Source organism: Panicum virgatum, chromosome 9N, assembly GCF_016808335.1.
Source record: "Panicum virgatum strain AP13 chromosome 9N, P.virgatum_v5, whole genome shotgun sequence".
Classification (NCBI taxonomy): Eukaryota; Viridiplantae; Streptophyta; class Magnoliopsida; order Poales; family Poaceae; genus Panicum; species Panicum virgatum.
In genome coordinates this window covers 13,894,148-13,907,929 of record NC_053153.1, presented here as the reverse complement: position 1 = coordinate 13,907,929, position 13,782 = coordinate 13,894,148, and the positions used below count along the sequence as shown (strand labels likewise).

The 13,782-nt window shown below is 48.9% G+C and overlaps 1 pseudogene; it reads right to left on the bottom strand.

Moving 5' to 3' along the window:
- Positions 1 to 1,464: 1,464 nt before the first annotated feature.
- On the bottom strand, positions 1,465 to 5,628 carry LOC120688735 (annotated as a pseudogene).
- Between the last annotated feature and the right edge of the window lie 8,154 nt (positions 5,629 to 13,782).

The following is a 13,782-nucleotide window of genomic DNA, read 5'->3' as shown; positions in this document are numbered from 1 at the left end:
CATGTATATCTTCCGACGTTCTAGCAGGTGTCCCTTTACATCTTGCGTCGTAATACCTCGAAATAATGTGAAATCTTTAAACTTTACTACTTTGGACAACACCATCTCTATCGTACCATCCGCTAACGGATCCAACTTCTTACTGATAACAAGATGAGTCATGATATCAAGTATTATACTAGATTTTTCTTCGGTCCATGAAAATCCTCCGCAATTGGAGGCAGCCATTGCCTTATACTGCAATATCAATAAGGTACTTTCATAATTCTATTCTAATTCATAATTAATTTAAGCTAAACGAGTGTTCTAAAGCACCAAATCTAATTAAGCTAATCCGCTAATTAAATTAAATTGTTATACAATATCAATGAATTCATACGGAAGTTACCGGTAGATCACAAGTACGCAATTCGGCAGAGCTTCGCCGCTTTTCTTCTCATCACCCCTCTCTTTTTTTCCTGAAATTTTAGACTCAAATGACAAAGGGAATGGCGGCATATGGCGGCCAGGGCTTATATAGGGGGAGGGACCCTGTCGCCCCCCCAACGGGCGACAGGCCCCTGTCGCCCGGGGGGGGCGACAGGCCCCCTTTTTTTTGCCAGGGACCTCGTTGCGAATTTGAAGAAAAAAATAACACTTAGGGCCTGTCGCCCTATGAGGGGCAACCGGGGGTATTTTTGAAATATTTTAAAACGGACATATATTTTTGAAATTTTTATTTTTTAAAAATATAAAAAAGAAAAAAACGCCGATGAATGCGGCGTGCGCGCGGTTTCTTGCTGCGCTACACCTTCAGGCCCAGTACCGGACGTTCGATTTGGGCTGTTTACCCATGGGCCGACTAAAACGGTAAAATAGCGGGCTAAATTTGTCTTAATATCAATCTTTTGAATGGCGGGCTATAAAGGACTTGTTTGGTACCGAGAATTCCTAGAATGCACGCTTTCAAAAAAAATCTCGCATGCATAAAGTGCTAAATGAAGTCTATTTGTAAAACTTTTTCAGAGATATCGATGATTGGCTATAGTAACTATCCTCTATTCACACGGTCAAAGCCCTCATTAGATTCTTCAGAGTTTCTAGCGCAGGGGTTCTGGACTTGGTTTTATAAACTGACTTTATTTAACAACGTAATTATCAGTCAAAATTCCCTCGCACTTCCTAGTGCGGAAAACCAAACAAGGCCAAAATTTAGGAGAACTTTACACCCTTAAACTATTACAAAAGTCTGATTTTCACATAGCTTCGTTCTGTACAGAGCTTTTGATACTTTATTCATACAACACAAATCCAACACGAGACTACTACTTTTAGTATTTACACCACAAATCCGCTACCGTGTCGGGGAAGAGAAGAAATACGACAAGTAAAACTGATAGCAGGAGGCGGGAGCACATACAGCATGAGCATACACACACATAACATAACTGCCGTGACGGTGTCCGCTCTTCTCTGGCGGATACATCATGCCCACTTGGCCATGACGGACATGCCGCCGGCGCCGAGGAGGACGGCGAGGAAGCAGACGAGCTGGAGCCTGACGCTTCCCTGCAGCTTGGGCCCCATGAAGTCGGCGGCGCGGAGGTCCACAAGCGCCATGTAGTGGAGCAGCCCCGCCGACGCCGCGTTGAGCAGCCCGACCACGACCAGCGCCGTCGGGCTGCTGTCGCTGTACACCCTGGTGAGCGCCAGCCCCAGCGCGATCCCGAACGGCGTCGTCGCCGAGAAGAACACCAGCACCGACCTCATCCGGGCGCCGTACTCCGCCTGCAGGATGCAGCCGCCGAGCCCCATCCCCTCGAACAGCTGGTGGAAGCAGAGCGCCTGTCACACCCGGTTTCGAAAAGAACACCAGGATTAAGTTTCACACATATGAAAACGTCATCAGTGAATATAGCAAAGACAATGTTCAATAACGTAAACAAAAGAAAATAAGTACTTTATTACACACTTCGATAGGTAGACACGAAGGTCTTAACATTTCACCGATAACCTATACGATATCTCCAGAATATCTTCATGAACTCCCACAGAAACTTTGACTGGTGAACGCTCCTAGAATTCCTCAAAGTCACTGAAGTAGTCCACTTCATTGTTCTCTTCTGAACAGCAATTAGACAAGAGTGAGTACACTTATGGTTGGTAGTCAGCAAGTTGGGTGAAGATGTAAAGCCACCAAGGAAAGGCTAAGGTTTATCGCAGTTAGCATTTTAGTTGGTCAAATTTTATTAGCAGCACCTAATTACTAGGTATAAGTTTATACCAACCCACTTAAACATAAAGATCATAAAAGAGCCCAAATTATATAACCAAAAACCACGATTTAATTATTCTTCAAATTCAATTATCATGTGAGGGTCCAAGCCGCTCATGACCGCGAGCACGGCTGATATATCAGTTTTACACTCTGCAGAGGTTGTACACTTTCCCCACAATTCGTGTCCCCTTGAGCCGCCCGGGTTTGCAAGGCCCTTAAACACTTCATTTGGTGAGTGGCGAGGGGTCCACTACGAGACTTTTACAAAAATTCCCTAACAAGTGACAACCCGCTAAGGTTTCAAGTCAAAGCAGAGCATAACCCTCCCTAATGGTCAGCACCTTAGCAAAGGCTGCTACCCCAAGAGGACCGGGCTGTACCCCATCGATGCTTCCCCTCTTGCCCTTTCGGTAAGACTGTCACAAGTTAGAGTTGCTAATTAATCAGCCAAGACCAGAGCCATGTGGTATTGTGGTTGTACAGTTTTCTTGGGTGGTTCTCCATGTTCCATTTACATAGCATGATCTTGTAAATAAAACAAGTAACAACATAAAACAAATTTATCATTTTCAAAAGATTAAGATAACACCATTCCCAAAATTAAGCAACTAAGCCGTTCTACCCAACAAGATATAAAACTCGGTGTTTCAAGGCTTAGGTAAAAAGACTAGGTAATGTCCTTAATAGGATTCCCATCAATTTCATGCATAGAACAATAAAGTAAAGTATTTCATCATTCTATTATTGGGATCAAAATGGAACATGTAGAGGGGGGAAAATCCACTTGCCTTCCTCGTTTAATTGTTGGTTCTCTTCCTCGTAAGCTTGCTCTTGCTCTTGCTCGAACGGCACGTCGTCTACACGATCACACAAGCAAAGCATACAAGACAAAATAAGAAATGGTACAAAAATAGTATAAACAGAACTGAATAAGCTGAAAAATATGTAGAGCAGGTTGCAAGGATCGCGTGAGCGCGAGAATCGCTAAAATCGGAGTTAAAACGTGAAAGATATGGCCAAAACAAGATTACAGGGACTTATTTTGAAGAAACCAGGGGCTAGATCACAATTATATATATAAACAGAGGGGTCAGAGTGTAAAACAAGGCTCCAGGGACGGCGGGTTCAAAATTACAATAACTCAGGGGCTGAAACAAAAGAAACATGGCCTTTTTGGAATTATTCTTGAACTGGAGTGGACGGCGGGTTTATTTACATAAAGATCAGGGGCTCTTTAGGAAAAAGTACGGCGCCGGCTCGGGTTGACCGGTATTGACCGGGTCTTGGGCGGATCTGGCACGTCGGATCGCCATCCGACGGTGGAGAGGCGGGGAGGGCGGCTCAGCTGCGGCTCGCGCGGGCGACGGCTTGCGGCTCTGCGGTTCAGTTGGCTCGGCTGCTGAGCTCGGCTCGGCGGGGCAGCATTGGGCGGCTCGGGCGGAGCCGGCGGCGATGGTTGCCGCGGCGGGCGGCAGCGCACTCACCGGAGTTCACCGAATTCGGTGCTCCGGTAGTCGGTTCGGCGCGCGGGGTGGGGGGAGGTTGAGGAGGAGACGCCGAGCTCGATGAAGGCCTCGGGGCGACGGTTTGGAGCGGCGGAGTGGCACCACGCCGGTGAGGGGCGGACGGCGCCGTCGGTGGTGCCGAACCCGGCCGTCTAGAGCCCGGTCTCGCGCGCGGGGAAGCCGAGGTTGAAAAGGAGTCGGTGGAGAACACGAAGACGAGGCCGATGGGGCGGTGCAGAGACCGGAGTGGTGCGCGCCACGGCGGCGGGCGACAGTGCTAGCTCCGGCGAGCAATTCCGGCCGCGAGGGAGCGAGAAAGAGAGGGGAAACGAGTCGGCGAGGATACCCACCCCCACGCGAAGCTCTAGTGGCGGTTGTAGTCGTCCGGGAAGCGACGAAGCGGCGGATCGAAGGCGGCGGCACCGTGCAGAGCTCGCGCGGCGGCGCTGAGCGAGCGGGGAGCGAGGAGCGTGGAAAGGAGCGGGCTAGGTGGCTTGGGCTCAAGCTTTATAGGCCGAGCAAGAGGAGGGGGAAGGCCGGCGGGGAGAGCTGGGGGCGCGGCGCTTCGGTGGCCGGCCATTAATGGCCTCGACGGTGATGGCGGCCGTTAGCGGCCGAGGAACGAGGGAGGCGAGGGGATGGAGGGGAACAGCTCCACTGAGCTTTGAATGGGGCAGTGAACATGGAGGGAAGGGAAGGCGGGCAGCTGCGCGGGAGGAGAAGCGAACGGCGGCGCTTGGCATGGTGGGGAGAGGAGACGGCGGGAGGTTAGGGGAGACCCTGACGGGTGGTTCCCACCTGGAAGTGAGAGAGAGAGAGAGAGGGTGGAGGTGGGATGGACTGGGCCGGCTCTGTTAGGCTGATTGGGCCGATCAGAAGGTTTTGAGCCGACTTGGGCATCGCGGAAAAGAAAGGGAAGAGGGGGAGGGAAGGAGGTGGATTGGGCTTGAAGAAGAAAGAAAGTTTTGTTTGTTTTTTTTAACTCAAACACTATTTGAATAAATTCATTTTAAATTTAAACCAAAGTTGAAATTTTGGGTGTTACAGCGCCGCCACGAGGGGCCGGATCGTGCAGACGTTCTGCGATGCGCCCATCCCGAACCTGCCGGCCGATCGAGGTGGGTCGACGATGAACAACAGCGAACAGCCAGAGCTTCTGTTGTGTGAGACGTGTCGTGACTCGTGAGCGATTACCTGAACAATGACGCGGTTCCTGTTCTGGGGCCGGCCTCCACGTCCTCCTCCTCGACCTTGCCCACGGCCTCACTCATCATGCCGTCCAGATTTTCTTGACCATGGCGGTGCCCGTGAACCTGCGGAGGAGGGCTGCGGCCATGGCCGTGGTGGTGCGCGACCGCGGCGCTGCCCCTGCCCCGGCCGTGGAACGTGAGCACGAGCGAGTCCACCATGAGCGTGAACACGGCGGCGAGCATGGCGACGAACGCCGTGAAGGGGGAACTCTGCCCAGGGCCTCCGCGGCAGGCAGGGCGAGCTGAGGTCGTTGAAGGAGTCCGGGAGCACGTGCATGTAGCCGGTGCCGAGGATGACCCCCGACGCGAAGGCCTTGGCGACGACGAAGAGGTCGCCGTCGGGGCGGAGCGCCGGCCCGGAGAGGGAGGCGAGCGGCAGGCTCACGCCGAGCATGCTGGCGAGGAGGATCGCCGGGATGGCGATCTGCTTCAGCCGCAGCGCCCTGGGGACGCTGTGGCATCTCCCGCCCGCGTCCGGGCCGCCGCACACGCCGTGGGTCGTCAGCGGTTGCGCTTCGGGCTCGGTTTGCGCGGCGGCGGCGGCGGCGGCCAGGGACGAGGATGCGAGCACGAGGAGACTGAAGACGAACACTCTTCTTGGTGCTTGTGACGACATTTTCGCTCCGAGCTCTGTCACAGTTACTCCTTGCAGTGTTGTGGTTTGTGTTGAGACGAGCAGTAGGCCTTTAGTAGGGTGTGGACTTGCAGAGTTGTAGTTTGTGTTGAGATGAGCTTTGGCAAGACTTTTTATAGGAGGTGAAAGAAGAGATAGAGATGGAGAGAACAACCGCAAAACTTTCATGGGAACATAACTGGTCTCTCTTGGAGTTTAAATACATCGTGAGTATACACTGAGGCTAGGCATGCCGGCGTTCCCGGTCATGCGCGAGCGATGCGCGCGTGCAGCTAGCGGCCGCCAAGTCAGTTACCAACGGCCTATCAGGAGGAACCCACGATATCCAAGATAGATGACTCCATGCAGCTTGTACAAATAATTAAATTCGTGCCCCAAATGACCATGCATGTTGGTTGTACGGGCACGTCAACTTGGCACCAGAAAAACAGCTCAAAGATTCAAAGCGCGGATCTTGATGCAGCATCAGCTCGACCTTTGTCCGGCCAGTACTTCCGGTGTTGACCTTGGCACTCTCGCAGCCAAGTTGCGCCGGCGCGACGCACGCCAAGGGGCATTCCGGGCAGGCCCGGCCACGAGCCGGCAGCGGGGAGGCCACGCGCGCCTCCCCTCCCGTTCGCGCGCCGCACGGCTCCATACTTCCTCGAGCCCGGACAGGGCGCTGGCACCCGTGGCCCACCCCGTCTGGGGCCCAGGTGCTGTAGAGAGCGAGTGGGCCCATGGGACCACCGGCTACGTGGCGTAAGGGCAGTCCCAACGTGCCAGATCATCCGGTTTCTATAGAATTTAATAGAGCGTCACATCAGCAGTTTGATGAGGTGGCAGATGAATTAAAGAGGAAAGAGAGAGAAATAGTTTCTTATATGAGAATCGGTGTCTACGCGTTCTTAGAGGACGGAAGACACCGGCAAATGCGCGATGGGTGACTCCCTCGTTTCCATGGTGTGGGAGCCACCTGATACACTCCACTCCAGGCCTATCATAAAACACCAACGGAGAGAGTGGGAGAGAACAGGAGTGGCCAAAATTTTTTTTGGGCCCATATCAGAAATGATGCGTTGGACGGTATGGTGTCTAGCTAGAGTTTCTAACTGATTTGGAAGTTGTAGAAACCGGCGCAAGGTTTCCGGGTTGGGACTACCCTAAGGGGGTTTTCAGTGGCTGCTGGTTTGTGCTGATGCCGCGGGCGACGCAGCGGCCGCGGGAGGGCTAAACCCAATCAGCCAACCAAGGCCCTCTGTTTGGATGCTTTAATTCTTGGACTAAAGTTAGTTCCTACATTATTTGGATGGAGAGACTAAAGGTTGTAAATTCAGCTGTACAAAGACCACATTAGTCCTACCCTTCTGCTCGGTATTTCTTCTTCCCCTCGCTCGCCATCCCCTTCGCTTCCCTCTCTCCCCCAACCCAGAAGCCAAGCAACACGCAGAGCACAACCTCGATTCTCTTGGCACCAAAGATGCAGTAGCCGACGAAGAGCTTGCAGAGGTTGGCTGCAACAGCGAGCGGGGTGACTCCATCGTTGGTGACGGCGCGTAGGGCGTACAGCTTGAGGCGGTGCAGGCTTGGGCCGAGGTGATTGCCGGCGCGAGGGCCAGGTCGCCGATGCTCTCGCCATGACAGTCGCACTCTAGGGCGAAGCCAAATGCATCTTGTCATGTGCACCAGGGCCTGAAAAATCTAAAGCTACTTAGAGCATCTCCAGCAATAGTCCCTATTTTTAATCCCTACTTTGTTGAGTAGGGACTCTTCCTACTTTTGGGGGCTATAATTTTTACTCTCAACTCCAACAATAGCACTTAAATTTAAGCCCCTACTCTCCTATAATATATGGGACCCATGCATCATTATCTCATCAATTTTTAGTCTTTCTTTTTTTCCCTTCCCTGCGCATCTTGATGCCCCTATCCCTCTCTCGCATCTCTCTGGATGCATCTCTCGCGTCTCTTTCTCTGTATCACTTTTCCATCCTCTCTCCACCCGTTCAGCCGGTGGCTCCATGGAGCCAAGAACCATCGCCGAGCTCGGCCGATTCGTCTTGGGGAAAGCCGGAAGGGCTCGAATCGATGGGCTGGCGCGCGGGCATGCAGGATCTCAGGTGTCGTGCGGGCAAGTGGGCAACGACCATCGTGCGGAACGGGATCTCGGTCGGGTGCGCGGGCGGAGCTCCACTACGTGTGTGCTGCTCCATCGCCGCGCGGGTGGGAACTCCGCCGTGTGCGAGTGGGCAAGCAAGATGCGTGCAAGCAAGATTCGCCGGCGTGTGGGCGAGCGAGCTCCAACGGCACATGGCAGTGGCGGCGGCGGAGCTCCAGCTTCGCGTCATGGCTCGCGTCATGGCCGGCGTGACGAGTGCGCACGGCTCGCCGGCGGAGGCCGCCGTGCGGAGTGCGAGAGACAGAGCAACGCGGGCTCCTACTCCGGCATTGTGCTAGATCTAGCTCGAGGCTCGAGTCTCACTCTCTCTCTTCACGAGGCTGGAGCCGGCGAGCTGGGCAGGGGCACTGCTGGGTGATGGCGAGGCCCGCGGCGCCGTGCGGAGGAGCGGGACAGCGCTGCGAGCCCGTTCGACGGCGGCGGTGTGGCAAAACCACCTGAATTATCCCGGCTCAAGTGTGCTGGTCATCACCATAAAGGCAACACCGGCTCAAACGCACTTCAAATGGAACAATTCTTGGTCTGTCGGGTAACGTCCCGATACAACCACCGGTTCTCAAATCGAACAAGCATACCCCACACGATGGCGAGTCCAGAGATATTACAACCATAATTTTACAACGCAGGCTTAACAGTTATTACAATAAGTTTAAGACATTATTACAGATCCAAACTTAGTAAAACATTATACAAGACATAAGTTTAAGTTCAGTGTTTAAAGCAGCAGGAAGAAAACACGATGGCTACAACACGTCGCAAAAGGACACCAAGCTAGCCCAAGCAAAGTATCACTCGTCGGGGTCATTGCCGGTCGAAGACGGATCCCACTCTACGGACCAGCCAAGAGGCAAAGAGCAGGGCCAAGATAGACTAGCGATCTGGTCCTCAAAACTCATACCTGAAAAAGGTTTCAACAGCAAGGCTGAGTATTCTAATACTCAGCAAGACTTAACTGTCAACGGATATACTTAGTCCACCTAGCTAGACTATGCCGGGTTTTGTAGGCTCTAGTTTTTCTTTTGCTGAAAAGCAATAAAGAGTATGTCCTTAATTTCACATTTTAGCTTTCAATATTCTAGTTGATTATCTATTCTATGTAAGCAACTAACTCTACTCAACCATGGTAGAACTTTAGTCAAACATCAAGATTGATCAAATAATGTTACTCTTATTACTCTGTGTGGCAAAGGGATCAAGCAGTCCCAAACCGTGAGAAGCGGACGATTCGAATCGAATTTGTTGACCTGGCCAGGTAGACCTAACATACACATTTGGAACACCGTCGGGTCGTTCCCAAACAACTGTTGACCTTTCATTCCGGCTTGTGGATAGGGTCACTCTCCCCGACTACAGGGCACCAACTTCCTCCCTGCACTCATGGTGTTGCGCAACATAAACATAAATAAAATCTATCTCTAAGAGAGAGTGAAAGGTAAATCCACTCCCCGGTCCGATCGGCTACTAGGCTTACCGCGTACCATATTTACGGCATGTGGCTAATACGTTCAAAAACTTAACCACCGCTACCACACACCGCGACCTTAGCAGAATTTATCAATACAGACGGGGTCTCACTCAAGGTCATGATATCGAACACGCCCCCGTCTGTCGTCCTTATAGTTATTGCAGAAAGTAAACAAGCAACTCCTATAGAGCTCGCGAGTGACAGGCAATCACTCGACTTTTACCGGTCCTATAAGCTTAGTAATTATTCGAACTCAGGTCTAGTGTGTTCAGTACATAGGTTCCTGGGATCATGGATCTAGGGTTTCAACTCAAATCCTAAGAACTGTAAATGCACAAGGAAGTAATAATGATAAAGTGTAATAATTTGAAACACTGGGTTATGTCCGGAGCTTGCCTTCGCTGTAGTCGCTAGCCAAAACAGCCTTGGGCTCTTACAGACTTTGGTCCGGGTCTTCAGTCAGTATGGCGGCGTTCAGTTGGGCTTCTTGATCAACTCCTTCGGAATCTGGGATCAGCTCGTACGTCCCGTCCGATAAAACAGTCGTATCTATATGTGATGCAAGAAATGATATTTCAAACACATACATTTCACGATAAAGTTGTAGTCTAACAACTAGCAACAAAACTTAGCATATGGGCAATCGTTTATAGAGTAGTTCTAATCTTAACTTTACTTCATAAAAAGAATTGGGTGGCAGTTTTTAAAAACGAAAAGAAAAGCATGAAAGACTTTGACTATTTTAAAACATAAGCTAAGAATAGATTATGCAGCTACAAAATTTATGCAAGGTAGTACATCTAATTAGCAGCTTGCAGTAAAAAGCTTAGCTAAAATCAATAAGGCATGATTACATGAAAAATACTCAAAACAGATTATGTTTAAACAAAGATGAATTTCTACAGAACAAACTATCACACCTATGAAGCTCAAAATTTCTTAGAACATGCTTCATATTCTTATGAACATCCTATAAATTTTTCAGAATTTATCTAGATATAAAGCAGAAGTAATAATTTTTGCAAAATTAAACCATATATGGTAAAACTAATTAGTACAGAAAGTTCTGTAATGTTTCTGGTTCTCCAATTTTATAGACATGGATATATGAGAAAAATAGATTTATACAAAAATTCACAGAATTTTCTAAGCAAGGAACCTATTTATCATAATTAAAGCCTACTTATCAAGCATTAAATCAAAGATATAGTTAAACAGATCTAAAATTTCTCAAACTTTTGCAACAACAAGGTTTTAGTGACATGTACTATGAAAAAAGTTTCACACTCAGAACTTTAATATTTTTACCAGCACAAATACTTTAGTATTACTAGGACAGTTAGGAATCTTGAAACTTTGACCTAGTTAAACTTGTCAAAAAGGGTTCAAAAGTTTACGAGGCACTAGTAGCGCTGCAAGACACTATCTAGCCAAAAACCACATAGAATTACTGAGTACAACTCCTAGAACAAGCAAAGCCTATTTATTCTTTTTTTCTTAGATTAAAATACAGACCAAAAATAAAGATGTGTATGTAACAAAAGTTGTAGGCCTTGTAACAAGTATTCCAAAACATTTAGATTTGTATTTTTCTGATTTTTCTACAATTTTCTAGACATTTTCAAAGTTCAGCCTAAAAACAAATGGAAAAGAACTGAAGACTTGCATCCAGGCCCCTAGAATTCTAAAAGTATTTGCAGGGAAGCCCCTGGCCGGAGTCAGAGCAGGAGAAAGATTTGACCGACCGATTCCGGCGGCTCTGGTCGCCGACGGCGAGGGTGGAGATGCGTGGGAGCTTTAGGGCACCAAGCGCTACCTGCTGGTGGGGTCAGGTCGAGGAGGAGGCGGCCGGAGGTGGGTCGTCGATGGCGAGCAGCGGCGGTCGGAGCACGGGGAACGGTGGTGAGGGTGCTCCGGTGGGTACTGGGCGAGGAGGAGAGGTCTGGGAGCTGCGCGAGGATGAGGCGGAGCTAGAGGTAGGGTCTGCGTGGGCAGTGGAGGTCGGGAATGGCGAGTCGCCGGTGAGCCCGAGCTCGTCGGAGTTCGGGTGGACGGCGGCGATTTTCTGGGATGTTTGGGTGGGGAGCTGGAGAGGAAATGAAGAGAAAGTGAAGCGGGGGTTCTCCTGGTGCTGGGGCGCGCGCGAGTTGGGGGTCCGGGGCACTGCATTGAGCAGGCCATGGCGACGGCGAGGTGGCGGCCGCGGAGCTCGCTGGGGTGGCGTGGCGAGGGGAGGAGAGGTCCAGCGCTGAGGGGAGTGGGTCCAGGAGGTCGCTGGGGTGCCGCGTGGGGCAGTGGGGAAGTAGGAGCTGGCCTGCGGCCCTCCTCGGCGGCGGGCGGCGCTGAACTGTGCCGGCGCGCAGAGAAAGCAGAGAGGGAGAGAGGAGGAAGAAGAAGGGTGGACTTCATTGTAATTTCTGAAAAATCCAGGGGTCCCATTGTAAAACAAAAATAACTCCTAAACTAGGGCTCAAATGAAAAAATGTCCAACATGAAAGTTGTTCAACTTTTCAAGATCTACAACTTTGATGTTGTGCAAAAAATTGATTTGACCAAAGGTTGGAGAGTTATTTTGAAAACATAGAAGGGAATTTGAATTTAATGGACTTTTGTCTTTTCCATTGCAAATTCACCTCAAATTCACACTAAAAAGTAAAATTTTCTGCCATGTAATGATTGCACTGAAATTTACAAATAAACCCTCTACAAAAGCAATATTTGCTCTCCCTTTTCAAATTAAGTTATAGAAAGGACCTTGCATTAAATCATATTTACACAAATAACCTTTTATTTTTACAATAAGATCCTTTTTTCAAGCAAATTAAGCACATGATGCATAAAATAAATACAATTCTACTGTGCAGACACCTAGGGTGTCACAGCGTTCCCCCCTAAAAGGAATCTTGCCCCGAGATTATAGGAAGAATAAGGATGGAAAGATTTAGTACCTGGATTGGTTCTAAGAAAGTCGGGAAAATTTCTTTGGAGATAAATTTCAGTCTCCCAAGTGGCTTCTTCCTCCGTATGGTGATTCCACTGGACTTTGTACATTCTAACCTTCTCCCTTCTGGTACTTCTTTCTTTGGTGTCAAGAACTCTGATTGGATACTCAGCATAAGATAGATCGGGTTCAATTTCGATATCTTGTGATTTAATGATCTCAGTGGGCACTTTGATGCATTTCTTGAGTTGAGAGATATGGAAAACATCATGAATGGCGGCCAACTGAGAAGGAAGACAGAGTCGGTAAGCAACCGGACCACAAGTTTCAATGATTTCAAATGGTCCGATATATCGGGGTGCCAATTTCCCTTTTATGCCGAAACGTTGAACCCCTCTAGTAGGAGATACTCGCAGATATACGAAATCCCCTACCTTGAACTGTAAAGGGTCTCTTCTTTTGTCGGCATAACTTTTCTGTCTTGATTGGGCTACTTTAAGATTAGTCTGGATAATTTTGACTTTCTCTTCTGCTTCAATGACTAGATCTGGCCCAAAAATTTTGCGTTCTCCGGCTTGTGACCAACTCAAAGGAGTTCGACACCTTCGACCGTATAATGCTTCAAATGGTGCCATTTGCAAGCTACATTGGTAACTGTTATTATATGAAAACTCTGCCAGTGCTAGGCACTTATCCCAGTTCTTGCCATATTGAATAGCACATGCCCTCAACATATCTTCAAGGATTTGATTGATTCGTTCGGTTTGCCCACCTGTTTGTGGATGATAGGCTGAACTACGAATCAATTTGGTTCCAAGGGATTCTTGCAATTGCTCCCAGAAATGTGCAATGAACTGCGCCCCACGATCAGAAATGATCGTCTTTGGAACTCCATGCAGACGAACAATCTGGTCGAGATAAATCTTTGCATACCTCTTGGCAGAATAAGTGGTATTCACAGGAATAAAATGAGCGGTCTTGGTGAGTCTATCAACGATTACCCAAATAGAATCATGTTTTTGTGAAGTGTTGGGTAAACCAACGATAAAATCCATACTGATGTTCTCCCATTTCCAGGATGGAATGGGTAAAGGTTGGAGAGTACCAGCTACTTTCAAGTGACTAGCCTTAACTCTTTGACAGACATCACACTCAGAAACATATTTAGCGATCTCTCTTTTCATTCGAGTCCACCAGAAATTCTGCTTAAGATCCTGGTACATCTTGGTACTACCGGGATGAATAGAAAACTTCGATAGATGTGCCTCATCAAGGATTTGTTTTCTAAGCTGGTGATTCTTGGGTACAACAAGACGAAATTCAAACCATAGAACTCCTTTATGATCCACTCGGAAACACTTGTACTTTGCTTCTCCTCGGGATAGCTTTTCCTTGATGATTTTGATACCTTCATCATGTAATTATGCCATGATGATGCTATCATGAAGTGTAGGCTCGACAGCTATATGGTTTAGACTTCCTTGAGGTACCATTTCTAGATTTAGTTTCATCATTTCCTGACATAGAGTTTCGTTGAATGGCTCTACAAATAGACAATGGCATTGTGACTTGC